Source organism: Dipodomys merriami, unplaced genomic scaffold, assembly GCF_024711535.1.
Source record: "Dipodomys merriami isolate MVZ:Mamm:240054 unplaced genomic scaffold, mDipMer1.0.p SCAF_6, whole genome shotgun sequence".
NCBI classification, from domain to species: Eukaryota; Metazoa; Chordata; class Mammalia; order Rodentia; family Heteromyidae; genus Dipodomys; species Dipodomys merriami.
The window spans coordinates 39453031-39465183 of record NW_027206179.1 but is presented as its reverse complement, the minus strand read 5'-3'; the positions used below and the strand labels follow the sequence as shown (position 1 = coordinate 39465183).

The window sequence follows — 12153 nt, the reverse complement described above, 5'->3', positions numbered from 1 at the left end:
GTTTAGAAGTGAAGAGAAGGAACAAGGTGACAACAGGAGAGAATCAGAATTTTTTGGAAGTATCTCGCCTCCTTCCCACCTATGAACTTGGACTTTCTAGTCTCCTAAAGGCCAGAAGGTAACAAACATTAACAAATACTCCATAAAATCCTTAGACACAGCAGCTGAAGGATGTGTTTCCAGTGCATGACTAGCTGTTCAGTGCTGTTGGAAATACCCTTTCATCTCTCCTCTCACACTCCTATGCTCAGACATGTGCCCTGAAGGAGGTCAATCAGCCCACTGCAAGAGGAGTGGCTACTGAAAATCTGACCTCCACAGTTATCTTTCTACCACAGTTCCTTAGATTCTGACCTAATATATAGTCATTTTACTTTCATACAAAATAAGACTAAGGATTCATGGTTCTAGATTAGGGCTTTGAGATAGGGCTAATGATAGGGTAGAGGGGGAGAGAGACAGAGTGAGAGAGAGAGGGAGAGAGAGGGAAAAAGAGAGGGGGGGAGAGAGTCAGAGTCTTTCTCTAACAGAAGAAGCCAGTCTCCGTGCTTTGCAACTGGAATTGACAAAGTAAAATAAGGCACGTTTCTTGTCCTTATGACATGCCATTTTGGGGAAGGGGAGACAAACATTGATCTATAGTTACTATTAGAGTCTAATTTAAAAAAAAAAACACATGTCCAAGAACAGGGACAATTTGAGCTAAATTCTGACACAGTAGAGTTGCTTAGCTAAAGAGACGAAGTAAAGGATTCCATTGAGAAGAGACAGAACATAGAGACCAGAGTGAGTGAATAGCACAGTTTGAGAAACAGCAAAACCTTTCCTGTTTATGGGAGGAAAACAATGATGTAGAAGCTGAAGATATGTCAATAGACATGGAGGGTTCTGGGAGTGACTCTTAGGGTTGCAGATTTTAACCTGAAGGCTACCTAGGTCACTAAAGACTCACTATCTGATGGGTAATTAAGCTGCATCAGGGGTGAACTGTATTGCATTAGATTGGGCTGGACCCAGGATTATGTGAGTTTCATACTTCATGTTTGATAGGAACCAGATGGTATTTTCAAAGGGATAACTACAGGGGGCGTCCTGTAAAGGCCATTTCTATGGATGTGAACGTGGCAAAATAAGTCAACAAAAGGCAGTAAAGCACCCACAGGCTCACAATAGTTGGATGATATTTCCACCCTGGGTCTGTTACTAGAAAGAAATCCTAATGGGAAGCCATGGGGAAGTAAACCCAGATGTGAGCGTAGGTATGGTTAACATCTTAGGTTGTAAAGAAAGGTAAGAGAATGTAGAGGAAGTCGAGGTTGAAGGAAGACTCAACAGTAATGGTATGTGTGCCTCTGTGTGTGTGTGTGTGTGTGTGTGTGTGTGTGTGTGTGTGTATGTGTGTGAAAATAAGATGGGGGGGGGTTAGGAAAGAAGGACAGGGATAATGAAAATGAAGTACCTAGGTATCTAGAAAAACTCCAGGTAGAAGAACTCAAGGCTTTAAAAAAAAATCAGGATCCATAAATATTTTGTCATCTATGCAAATAATATTAAATTAAAATTTGAGATGCCATACACATTTTTTGGGAAGACAGCCAGAATCATTTGTTTACGTGTCGTCTATGCCTGTCTTTACACGATAATGACAAATCTGAGTAGTTATCACAGAAGCCATATGGTTTGTAAAGCGTAAGAGGGCCTGTCTGAGAAAGTTTTTTGACCTCTGATTGGTGGAATGGCAGTACCAATGGCCGGTAATAAAGAGAGGTATTGTGATTATGAGGTAAGTTGAAGAGAGTGGGTACAGGCATCTCCTATAGACTGTGGTTATGAGGGAGGGGAAAGAATAGGTTTGGCACCTAGAAGCAGAGGTGGAGGGATTTTTTTCCCTGTTAATTTTTTGTTGTTATTGAAAGGCTCTTGTTTAGAATAAGAGAAAATAAAAGTATGTTAAAAGTTAGCAAGACAGGAGAGAGAGGAAATCAAATGCTTTTAAAGAAGTCTTTTAAGAAGCAGGAATGGAATGGAAAAGTTTGCTCCTGCAAATGAGATAAATTGTGGTGTCTGAATTTCTCCCAGGGAAGCAGGAGGAAAAGATATTGCTGAAGTCTTGGGTGATGATGTTTAGGGAGTCTGATGAAAAGAAGTGAAATGTTTGAAATTGAGGAAAATGGGAGAAGAAATGGCACAGAAACATGGGCAGCAGGAATCAGTGGAGACACCAAATGAAACTTGCTTGATTTTTTCCTCAACCGTGTGTGGCAGAGGAAGTGTTAGGTGAAATGAAACAGTTCTATCAATTCAGGTTTGGAGTTTTATAGCCAAGAACAGTAGGGATTTAAAAAAAAAAAAGCAAGCTAAGTTAAGGATAATGGTCGGAGTTGAAAGGGGCAGACAGAGGCGTCACTCATGTTTTTCTTGTAGAATGGGTTGTAAGCTTCCACTTGAAAAATGTAGGAACTTTCTATTGGTTAGACTTCTCTTATGGACTGCTGGGGATATCAAGGAAAAGCCCAAAATAAGGGGAGAAAAATAACATTCAGGACTTGGATTTTTTTTTTTTTTTTTGCCAGTCCTGGTCTGGACATTGTCCTTGGGCTTCTTTTGCTCAAGGCTAACACTCTTATCACTTAAGCCACAGCATCACTTCTGGCCTTTTCTGTTTATGTGGTACTGAGCAATCAAACCCAGGGTTTCATGCATGTTAAGCAAGCACTCTACCACTAAGCCATATTCCCAGCCCCAGGACTTAGATTCTATTTTCTGTCAGTTGTGGGGCTTGAACTCTGGGCTTGAGCTCTATCCCTTAGTTCTTCATCTCAATGCTCTACCTCTTGAACACAGCGCCACTTCCAGTTTTCAGAGTGGTTTATTGGAGATAAGAGTTTCACAGACTTTCCTGCCTGGGCTTTGAACCGTGATCTTTAGATCTCAGCTTCCTGAGTAGCTAGGATTACAGGAGTGAGCCACTGGTTTCTGGCTACCACTTGGATTTTTTTTGGTTTTGTTTACTATTAATATATTTTTTATTGTAAAGATACTATACAGAGGGGTTATAGTTACATGAGCAAGGTAATGAGTCTATTTCCAGTTGAGCATTGTTACCCCCTCCTTATTTTTCCTCTACTATCCCTTTCCTCTCCACTTCCCCAACTCCTCGCTCCCCCCCCCCCGAAAGTTGTAAAGTTCATTTTCAACATAGTGTCTTGTACATCTCATTGTTACAGTGGGTCATCCTGTATTCTTACTTCAGCATTTTGTTATTTCCCTTTCCCTCCCCAAATCAGAGAAATATATATACAAGAGGCAAATACAGCAAAAACCATGGGGGAAGAACATACAAAAACAAAAACAAAAAAATCATTATAAGTACATTAAAAAGAACAGGATTTGGATTCTTAAGGAGCAGAGTGAGTAGGGTTTTGGGAGGGGAAAGCTGGTCTGGTACACACACTGAATCCCAGCACTTGGGGTACAGAGGATCTCAGGTTTGACCTCAGCCTAAACTATATGATGAGATCTTACTTAAAAAAAAAAAAAAAAAAAAAAAAGCCAGGCACTGGTGGCTCCTACCTGTAATCCTAGCTACTCAGGCAGAGGCCATCTGAGGACTGTGATTCAAAGTTAGCCCAGAAAGGAAATTCTTTGGGACTCTTATCTCCAATTAACCACCAAAATAGAAGTGGAGCTGTGGTGGAGCAGTAGCCTTGAGCAAAAAAGCTCAGGGATAGTACCCAGGCCCTGAATTCAAGTCCTAAAACTGGTACACACCCACACTCACATCCTCAATTTCTCTACCCCTCCCCGTTCCCTTTTTCCCAAGTTAAAGCTTGAAGAAGAGGTTGCTGTGGTAAAGAATTCGGTTCATTCCTAGTGTATTAATCTGACAGCCGGGTGGTTGTGAACTTTCTTTCTCATACTTCTAGAGACTAGACACTGGAGATCTAAGGTGTGCTGTAAGCATTGGTTTCTTCCAAGGCCTGACTCTTTGTCTTGCCTATTGCTGCCTTTTGTTGCATCCACAATTGTCTTTTCCTCTTTTGTGTTTTAGCCTCTTTATATATGAAGGAGAGCACCCAGGTTGGAGCAGAGTCCCATCCTTGTGATCTCATGGAATCTTAAAAGAAACCCTATATCCAAATATAATCCCAAGTGCTTCAACATATGAATTTGGGGAGGACACAATGGAGTTCATGGCATCTAAGCAGAGTACGGATAGGAGATTAAGTGGCTAAGAGAAGAGAGTAGAAAGTCATTACTATTAAGATGAATAACTATTATATCTACCACAATGGACCCCATGTTTTGTGGTGGAGTCCTTTGAGTTATCATATTCCAATGGGGTTTTTATGCTTTTGGCAACATGAGACTAATGAAATAATGATCATTACCAGTAGTATGTCACACATATTTTTTTTGGTGAACCTAAGACCTCACACTTGATACGCAAGCACTATTCCATTTGAGTTATGCCCCCAGCTCTGTGACCTGCCTCCCCTCCATTTTAACATTTTGTCTTTGAAAGAAAAGGTCTTAGTAATTTTTAGCCTTCAGATAGCCATCCTCCAGCTTCTGTCTCCTGAGTCATGGGGACTGGTTTAGTATATCATATTTATCTATAAAACATGCAAGGTATTTATCTACAGCTAAGGACCAATTAAAATACTTAACATTTAAAAAATTGCCAAGTGCTGGTTGGTTCATGCCTGTAATGAAAACTACTTATGAGGCTGAGATCAGAGGATTGCAGTTCAACCTTCCTGGCAGGGAAGTCCATGACTACAATTAACCACCAGAAAACTGGAATTGGCTCAAAGTGGTAGAGCGCTAGCCTTGAGTGAGAAAGCTCAGGGATAGTGCCTACGGTCTGAGTTCAAGCCCCACGAACAACAACAACAACAAAATACACACATATAACTCTTTGCTTCTGCAGAAGCTTCTTTGAAAGTGATGTATTTGGTATCTAAGATTACACGAACATTCTACTGAAATTCATATACGATTGTCTATTTTTTTATAAGAGTATTGTAACTTTTTACATGAAATGATCTAATTCCCAAAGTGATCAACACATACTTACTTAGCTTTCATTTTTTTTTAATGTATGTATTATATGGCTGTTACATTTAATAGCTGATAAATGCCAGAGAAAACCTAATCAGGTATAACTCATTAGTTTCATTTCTCCAAAGAGAAAACAGTCTTGAAAGCAATATATAATTAGCAAAACACTGGTAAGAAAGGTTTCAGATTCATGTTTTCTCTCTTTACCTTTGGCACATATTTGATTAGTTTTTTGTTTTGAAGTACGTGAAATTATTGGAAAGCTGGTTCATTAGGCACATCTCTAAAAGGCATAAAATTGTCCTTTTAAAGAGTCAATGATGGCTGGGAAGGTGGCTCAGTGGTAGAGTGCTTGCCTTGCATGCTCAAGGCCCTGGGTTCGATTCCTCAGCACCACATAAGCAAAAAGAAAAAAACCGGAAGTGGCACTGTGGCTCAAGTGGTAGAGCGCTAGCCTTGAGCTAAAGAGCTGTGGGACAGCGCCCAGGCCCAGAGTTGAGGCCCCACGACCGGACCAAAAAAAAAAAAAGAGTCAATGGTACCACCTATTTAACAAACTTGCCAGTCTTCAACTCAGAAACAGAATGAAGGACATGCCTCTCATTCTTGGCTCCTAATTCTAAGATATAGAACCTATACCTTATACTCAGCTCTTTCATTTTCTGGGTTTAGTTGGCTCATGGGAGGATGTGAAGTTTGGAATATATAAGCTCTTTTCACTCTAAATTCTTAGGTGTGGATGATCTTTGATTTCCAAGAATTCTAATATTTCCAGGGACCCATCCTTCATGCTGTTATAAATTTGAGGTTTAGAAGATAACCCCATACCTACAGAATGACTAGCACTGGACAGAGTAAGTTCTGAAGACCGCTCTGTCGTGTGAATGTGTCTACACACACCTAAATTACTCTAGAAGTTTCAAAATGGGATTAATTTTATATAATTTAATTAATCATATCATTGGTAAGAACCACATTAATGCACTGATTAATCAAATATAATTATTGTGATAATTCAAAGATGGTTAGAAACCATGAGAATTGAGAGCCATTACAGAAAAAGTAGTTTTTTTAAAAACAGAAAAAATGGGGTCCTGAAACAGTATATAAAAAAAGAAGGAAAAAGTTGAACCATAAAACAAAAAGAGATCCCAATTTTATAAGTTACAAGATATCTTGGAAGAAACTAATAAAAATTTTAAAAATTGCATCATTAGATTGTATCTTAAAGACGAGGTATGTGATATAAAAATATGATTCTTCAAAAATTCTTGAACTAGACTCCAGGAACAAGATTATGAAAATTCTCATTCAGAAGATATTAGTAACAGGGTTTTTTGGTTGTAACTGTAACTGACATTGAGCCTTTCAAAATATCATGTGAAGTATAACATGTATCATAATTTTTAAGTACAAATTCATCCCTAAGGCCAGGGATGTACACTCCTTAAACACCCCCAAAAGAAGAGATTTAAAAAAGAGTAAAATAGAAATGGAAGTATAACCTCAAGAAGGCATCTAGATCTCTAAGTATGATGGTTAATTTTATTAAAAGCCAGAAACACAGTATACAGTTATTTGGCCAAACATTATGCTATAGTTGTTTCTTTGAATGGACCTTGACTAAAGATTACACTCCATTATTCGGATAGGCCATAAGGAATCACTAGAAGGCCTTAATAGAAAAAGATTGACATCACTAAAGATGAAGAATCCTTCCAGCTTATGGCCCTTGAACTTGAAGGGCTTACATTGGCTCTTTCCAGGGTCTCTGGTCAGCTGGCCTGACACACATATATATATATATACACACACACACACACACACATATTTTTTATATATATATGTGTGTGTATATTATTACCTGTATTTATTATATCTATCTATCTATCTATCTATCTATTGGACTTTTTTTTCTGGAGAACTCACAGTATACCAAACTCCCATTAGTGGGGAAAAAACAACAACAACAAATACAATATAAGTTTAAAATAAGTGATGAAGATTAGGAATTTTATGTAATTAGTTAAAATTTGGAAGTAGACATAAGAAAAAAAAAACCTAGATTAAAGAATTAACTTTTAGGCTGGAAACATGGTTCAAAACATCTGTCTAGCAAGGATGAGGCCCTGAGGTTAAACCCTGGTAATGCTAGGAGAGAAAAACAGAGATAGACAGAGAGGGAGGGAGAGAGAGGAGGGCAGATGCTTGCCTTAACTTTCCATTATGGTATTGCTTCCGGTCCTATGAAAAACATGCTTCAAAAAACTTTTGAATAAGGGGCTGGGAAGGTGGCTCAGTGGTAGAGTGCTTGCCTTGCATGCACAAGGCCCTGGGTTCGATTTCTCAGCACCACATAAGCAGAAAAAGTCAGAAGTGGCACTGTGGCTCAAGTGGTAGAGTGCTAGCCTTGAGCTGAAGAGCTGAGGGACAGCCCAGGCCCAGAGTTCAGGCCCCATGACCAACAAAAAAAACATTTGAATGATGTGATTATTATTATTACCTTTTTCCTAAATTAGCTATAGCTTAATTATTCGAAGGCTCCAGAAACTTAGAAATGAATTGGGAAAGCTTTACTTTGTGAGGGGAAAGAGTTCATTATTGAACTCAGGGAAGGCTGGATTTTGAGACAGTTAATTTTCAGCAATTTCTCATCTTCTGTACTTTCTCCAGCAATCTCCTTTCACTTTGGAATCATGTTAAACCTTTTTAGAATCATGTAGTGCATAGTTGTTCATTCCATACTAGGCATTATGTAAAGTCACACAAGAGGTTTCAGACATTGCAATTGAAATTTGCTCTTTGAGTTTGGCTTGGTGTTCATGTTCTATAGAGGAAGTCTTTGCATTCTTAATTTCAGGATGAATATTTCAAAGCAGGTATTCTTCATGGACGAAGCCCCTAGTTTTCTGCAGAAAAAGACTGCCTGCTTCTTTAACAGGCCTGCACAATATTTCAATTGTGCCTTTCAGATATGAGTAACCGCACAGGGATTTCATTTTTTTGTTGCAGTCCTCACCTGCAGGAGAGAAGCCCACATCTTCAGAGGTTTGAATTTCAGTGGCAGTAGGGATGCACGTAAAATTGAGATTTGTTCCCACCTAGGGATTATCTCTCATTGGTGACTAACAGACACGTTTGTCATCCAGAAATCAAGGTCTTTCTTACAGAACTGTGCTCTGCTTATCTATTCCAAGTCCAGCCCGAGAGTTCACGTCTGCTGTTCACTTCTTTTGTTAGGAAGGAATTTCTGTTATTTATTTGCAAATCAGTACTTTCTTCTTCTCACCACACATCAACTAAGCACCACTTCCTCCCTCACACAGCATGCACCAAACAACTGAGTCAGAAAAGGGAGAGAGAGAGAGAGAGAGAGAGAGAGAGAGACAGACAGACAGACAGACAGACAGACAGACAGACAGAGATTGAGACACAGAGACAGAGACAGAGAGAGAAACAGAGAGACAGTGAGACAAAGAGACAGAGAGAGACAGAGAGACAGAGAGTGACAGAGAGACAGAGAGAGAAAGGAAGGAGGGAATCTCCCATATAACCCACAGTTTGCTCAGCCTGAGCATACACTGTGTTAGACAGTTGTATTTGAATGCACTATTACAAATACAAGTAGGAAGGGGAATTCTTTTTTTTGGGGGGGGTGTCCGGTCATGGGGCCTGAACTCTGGGCCTGGGCGCTGTCCCTCAGCTCTTCAGCTCAAGGCTAGTGCTCTACCACTTGAGCCACAGCACCACTTCTGGTTTTATTTTCTTTTTGCTTATGTGGTGCTGAGGAATCAAACCCAGGGCCTCATGTGTGCAAAGCAAGCACTCTACCACTGAGCCACCTTCCCAGCCCAGGGAAGGGGAATTCTTATGTTGTTTCCATTAATAACTGAATATAATTTAGAACTTAAAGTTTTGCAATTTAATAGAATATATCTCAGGTTGCTTATTCAATATAATAGATGGGAGTTCTTACTATACAATATTATGAATAATTACACTTAAGATCTGTGACCTGGTAAAGTTATAGGCTGTGTTGTGGAAGAAAATGCAGCATCTAAACAATTACATAAATGACCAGAGGCAATATAACTTACTTCCTAAGGAGTTGTTTATTTAAAACCATCAATCTATAAAAGCCATCTATAATATGAATGACTAACTAGATAACAATTAGACTTCTGACATTCAGAGTTATGATAGTATAATTGCTGGCTATATAATTATGTAAGTATATACTATACTGATGGTATATATACTATGGGTAGTACACTAAGTCCTACAAAAGTCAAAGTAGAAGAAGAAGACTGTTTTCCTGGTAGAAATTTGTCCTACAGTTCTCGTTTTGGTAAATTTCAGTTACAAATTGCTAGGAATCAATTGCTGTAAGAACCAATCATCCACATTTAGTTTCTATATTAGATACCAAAACTATAAGAAGCAATTATAATAAACAATCATAAATTGCTATAAGAACTAATAATCCACATTTACTTTTATTAGATACCAAGACTAGGGTGATGTTTAATCCACTGTTCTTCATATCTATATGGGATCTGTGGGTGGTAATAGAGATACTTGGCTTTCATTAGACATTCCCATTATTTCTCATATAGAGTTAAACACAATACAAGCTGGAGTTTCTCCTTGCTATTTTAATTCCATAAGGGTGACCTAAGGTTCTAGAATGATGATGTTCATGATACAAGATCATGCATTTGACATCTATCTAGAATGTATAGAATTCCCAAAAGCTAAATATTATAAAGAGGCATGAAAGATGATATATTATGAAAGATAATTTGTATTATAACTTAATTTAATTATAATAGGCAATTTAATAATATTATCCAGAATAATGTTTACTTAGTGAGCTTAGAGTTAGATGACAGCAAAACATCTCTTTGGAAAACACAAATCTTCATGACCTGTGATAAGTTAGCTGACTTATGTTTTACCTGTTTTTGAATAAATAGAAGAAGAAAATAAATATTAAGTATCTATCATGAGTTAGAAATTATGCTGAGTGCTATTCGTGTGTTAGTGCAGTTAATACTCTTAGCTCTGGTAGGCAAAGAGGAAAGGCAACTTGATCATTGTCAAAGGAAAGGAATTACTCAGGTCTATTTTATAAAAATGTCATGATAATGCTTCTCCATCTACATATACCAGAAACTACTTTAAAGATCAATAAGTTGGTCAAAAACCTGTATAAAATCTGAGTATTCCATTCTTTACTGCGTGTTCTTAAACATTTTCAGTCATAATGATTTGAAGCTGAGTACAGCCAAATGGTTGAGCATACATAACTTGCTTTATGCAGAGCATGCCTCATCTCCTGACTTCCCAAACTAATTATAGTGCTAGATTTATGTGTTAATTTTCAAAAGAGTAAATACAGTTATAGTGAGCACATATAAAGACAAAGTCAGGACCTTTGTTCTTTAGAGAGAAAAGAAAAGCAGTGGTGTGGTGCTTGGCTCTAAAAGAGTTGGCCCTAAATATACCAAGCACTTGCTGTCCATTACTATTTCTGTCCCACAATTCTTCCACCTCTGACCCTCTTCATTTCCTTTAAGGTCTCTTGATCACCCAGACAGTGGAGGATTCCTCTTTCCCATGTTTACTTAAGAAGCTGTTTTACTTTTAGTTATTTATGTATATAAATATTTCATTTCCAGTTATTGCTATTCATTTCATAACATCACAATTTAACTCAAGAGGGCTACATGTGCAAATGGTCTTAGATATAATTGAAAAAATATGAATATGTTTCCTGATGTGTGAACTTCTGTCTAGTGACTCAAGTCTAAATTTATTGGATATTCATTAATGGTATCTGTACCTCTTTTCTTTTTCATTTCTGGGACAGGGGTTGGACCTCAGGGTTTCATAGCTTGCTTGGCTTGCTTGCTCATGATGGTGCTCTACCACTTGACCTATGCCTCTAATCCTTTACCTGTTTATAAAAGACCATTTTGTTGACTTCATTTATCTGACATTCAACTATTGAGTGCTAACTATGCATAAGGCTCTAATCTGGATACTCTGGAAGGAATAAAGACAACTTAACTGAAGTGGGCTTGTTACTGTCTGGGGAACAAGATAAGCCTAGGAAGAATACACTATAATTCAAATCAGAATTAGATTCAGCTACATATTATGGGATGAATGAATGATTAACTCTTCTTTGAATGGACAAATCACATTTATTAGCTGAACATGTAGGAGTTTGCACTTGCGTAGCCTTACACAATTAGTCCCTACCATTCATTTGTTTAACAATAATTTGATTTTAAGCATTCCAACTATATCTAGTCTTTGCTGCATAGAATTCTTTAAGTATATCCTTCATAATCTTGTTTAAACTCATTCCTCCAGACTGGGTTCCTTTGCCAGACATAAGCCATAATGCTTTCTTTCTTTCTGTAATCTGTACTATTCATTTAGTGTGATAGATTAATACATCGGATTGATAACATTTTTTTTTTTTTTGGATCCGGTCGTGGGGCCTGAACTCTGGGCCTGGGCGCTGTCCCTCAGCTCTTCAGCTCAAGGCTAGCCTCTACCACTTGAGCCATAGCACTACTTCCAGCTTTTTTCTTTTTGCTTATGTGGTGCTGAGGAATCCAACTCAGGGCCTCAGGCATGCAAAGCAAGCACTCTACCACTGAGCCACCTTCCTAGCCTGATAACATTTTTTTTTAGATACTTGGAGTTCAGTCTGTTTCCACATCAGATTCTAAATCCCCTAGGAAGAGAAGAAGTCTATATGTCTTTGAATTATCTATAGAATCTCAAATTATATTTGTTGTTTTCCTGGTTATGGGGCCTGAACTCTGGGCCTGGGCACTGTCTCTTAGCTCTTCAGCTCAAGGCTAGCACTCTACCACTTGGGCCACAGTGCCACTTCTCGACTTTTTCTGCTTATGTGGTGCTGACGAATCAAACCCAGGGCTTCATGCATGCAAGGCAAGCACTCTACCATTGAGCCACCTTCCCAGCCCATTATATTATATAGTTTGTGTACCAGTAGCTATTTGTTAATTCATTGATGTAGGTTTAGAGATTAGAAAATATGTTTGCTCC

At 38.3% G+C, this 12153-nt stretch overlaps 1 protein-coding gene and 1 long non-coding RNA gene across 2 annotated transcripts in view; one reads left to right on the top strand and one right to left on the bottom strand.

Moving 5' to 3' along the window:
- Positions 1–12153, bottom strand: part of LOC138814056 (Krueppel-like factor 12) — a 713678-nt gene that overhangs the window by 541235 nt on the left and 160290 nt on the right. The window lies entirely within an intron of this gene.
- LOC138814058 (uncharacterized) overlaps positions 1–12153 on the top strand; it is an 89186-nt gene that overhangs the window by 21189 nt on the left and 55844 nt on the right. The window contains exon 3 of the long non-coding RNA XR_011367892.1: positions 7–118. This is a non-coding gene — a long non-coding RNA (uncharacterized lncRNA). The remainder of the gene's footprint in view (positions 1–6; positions 119–12153) is intronic.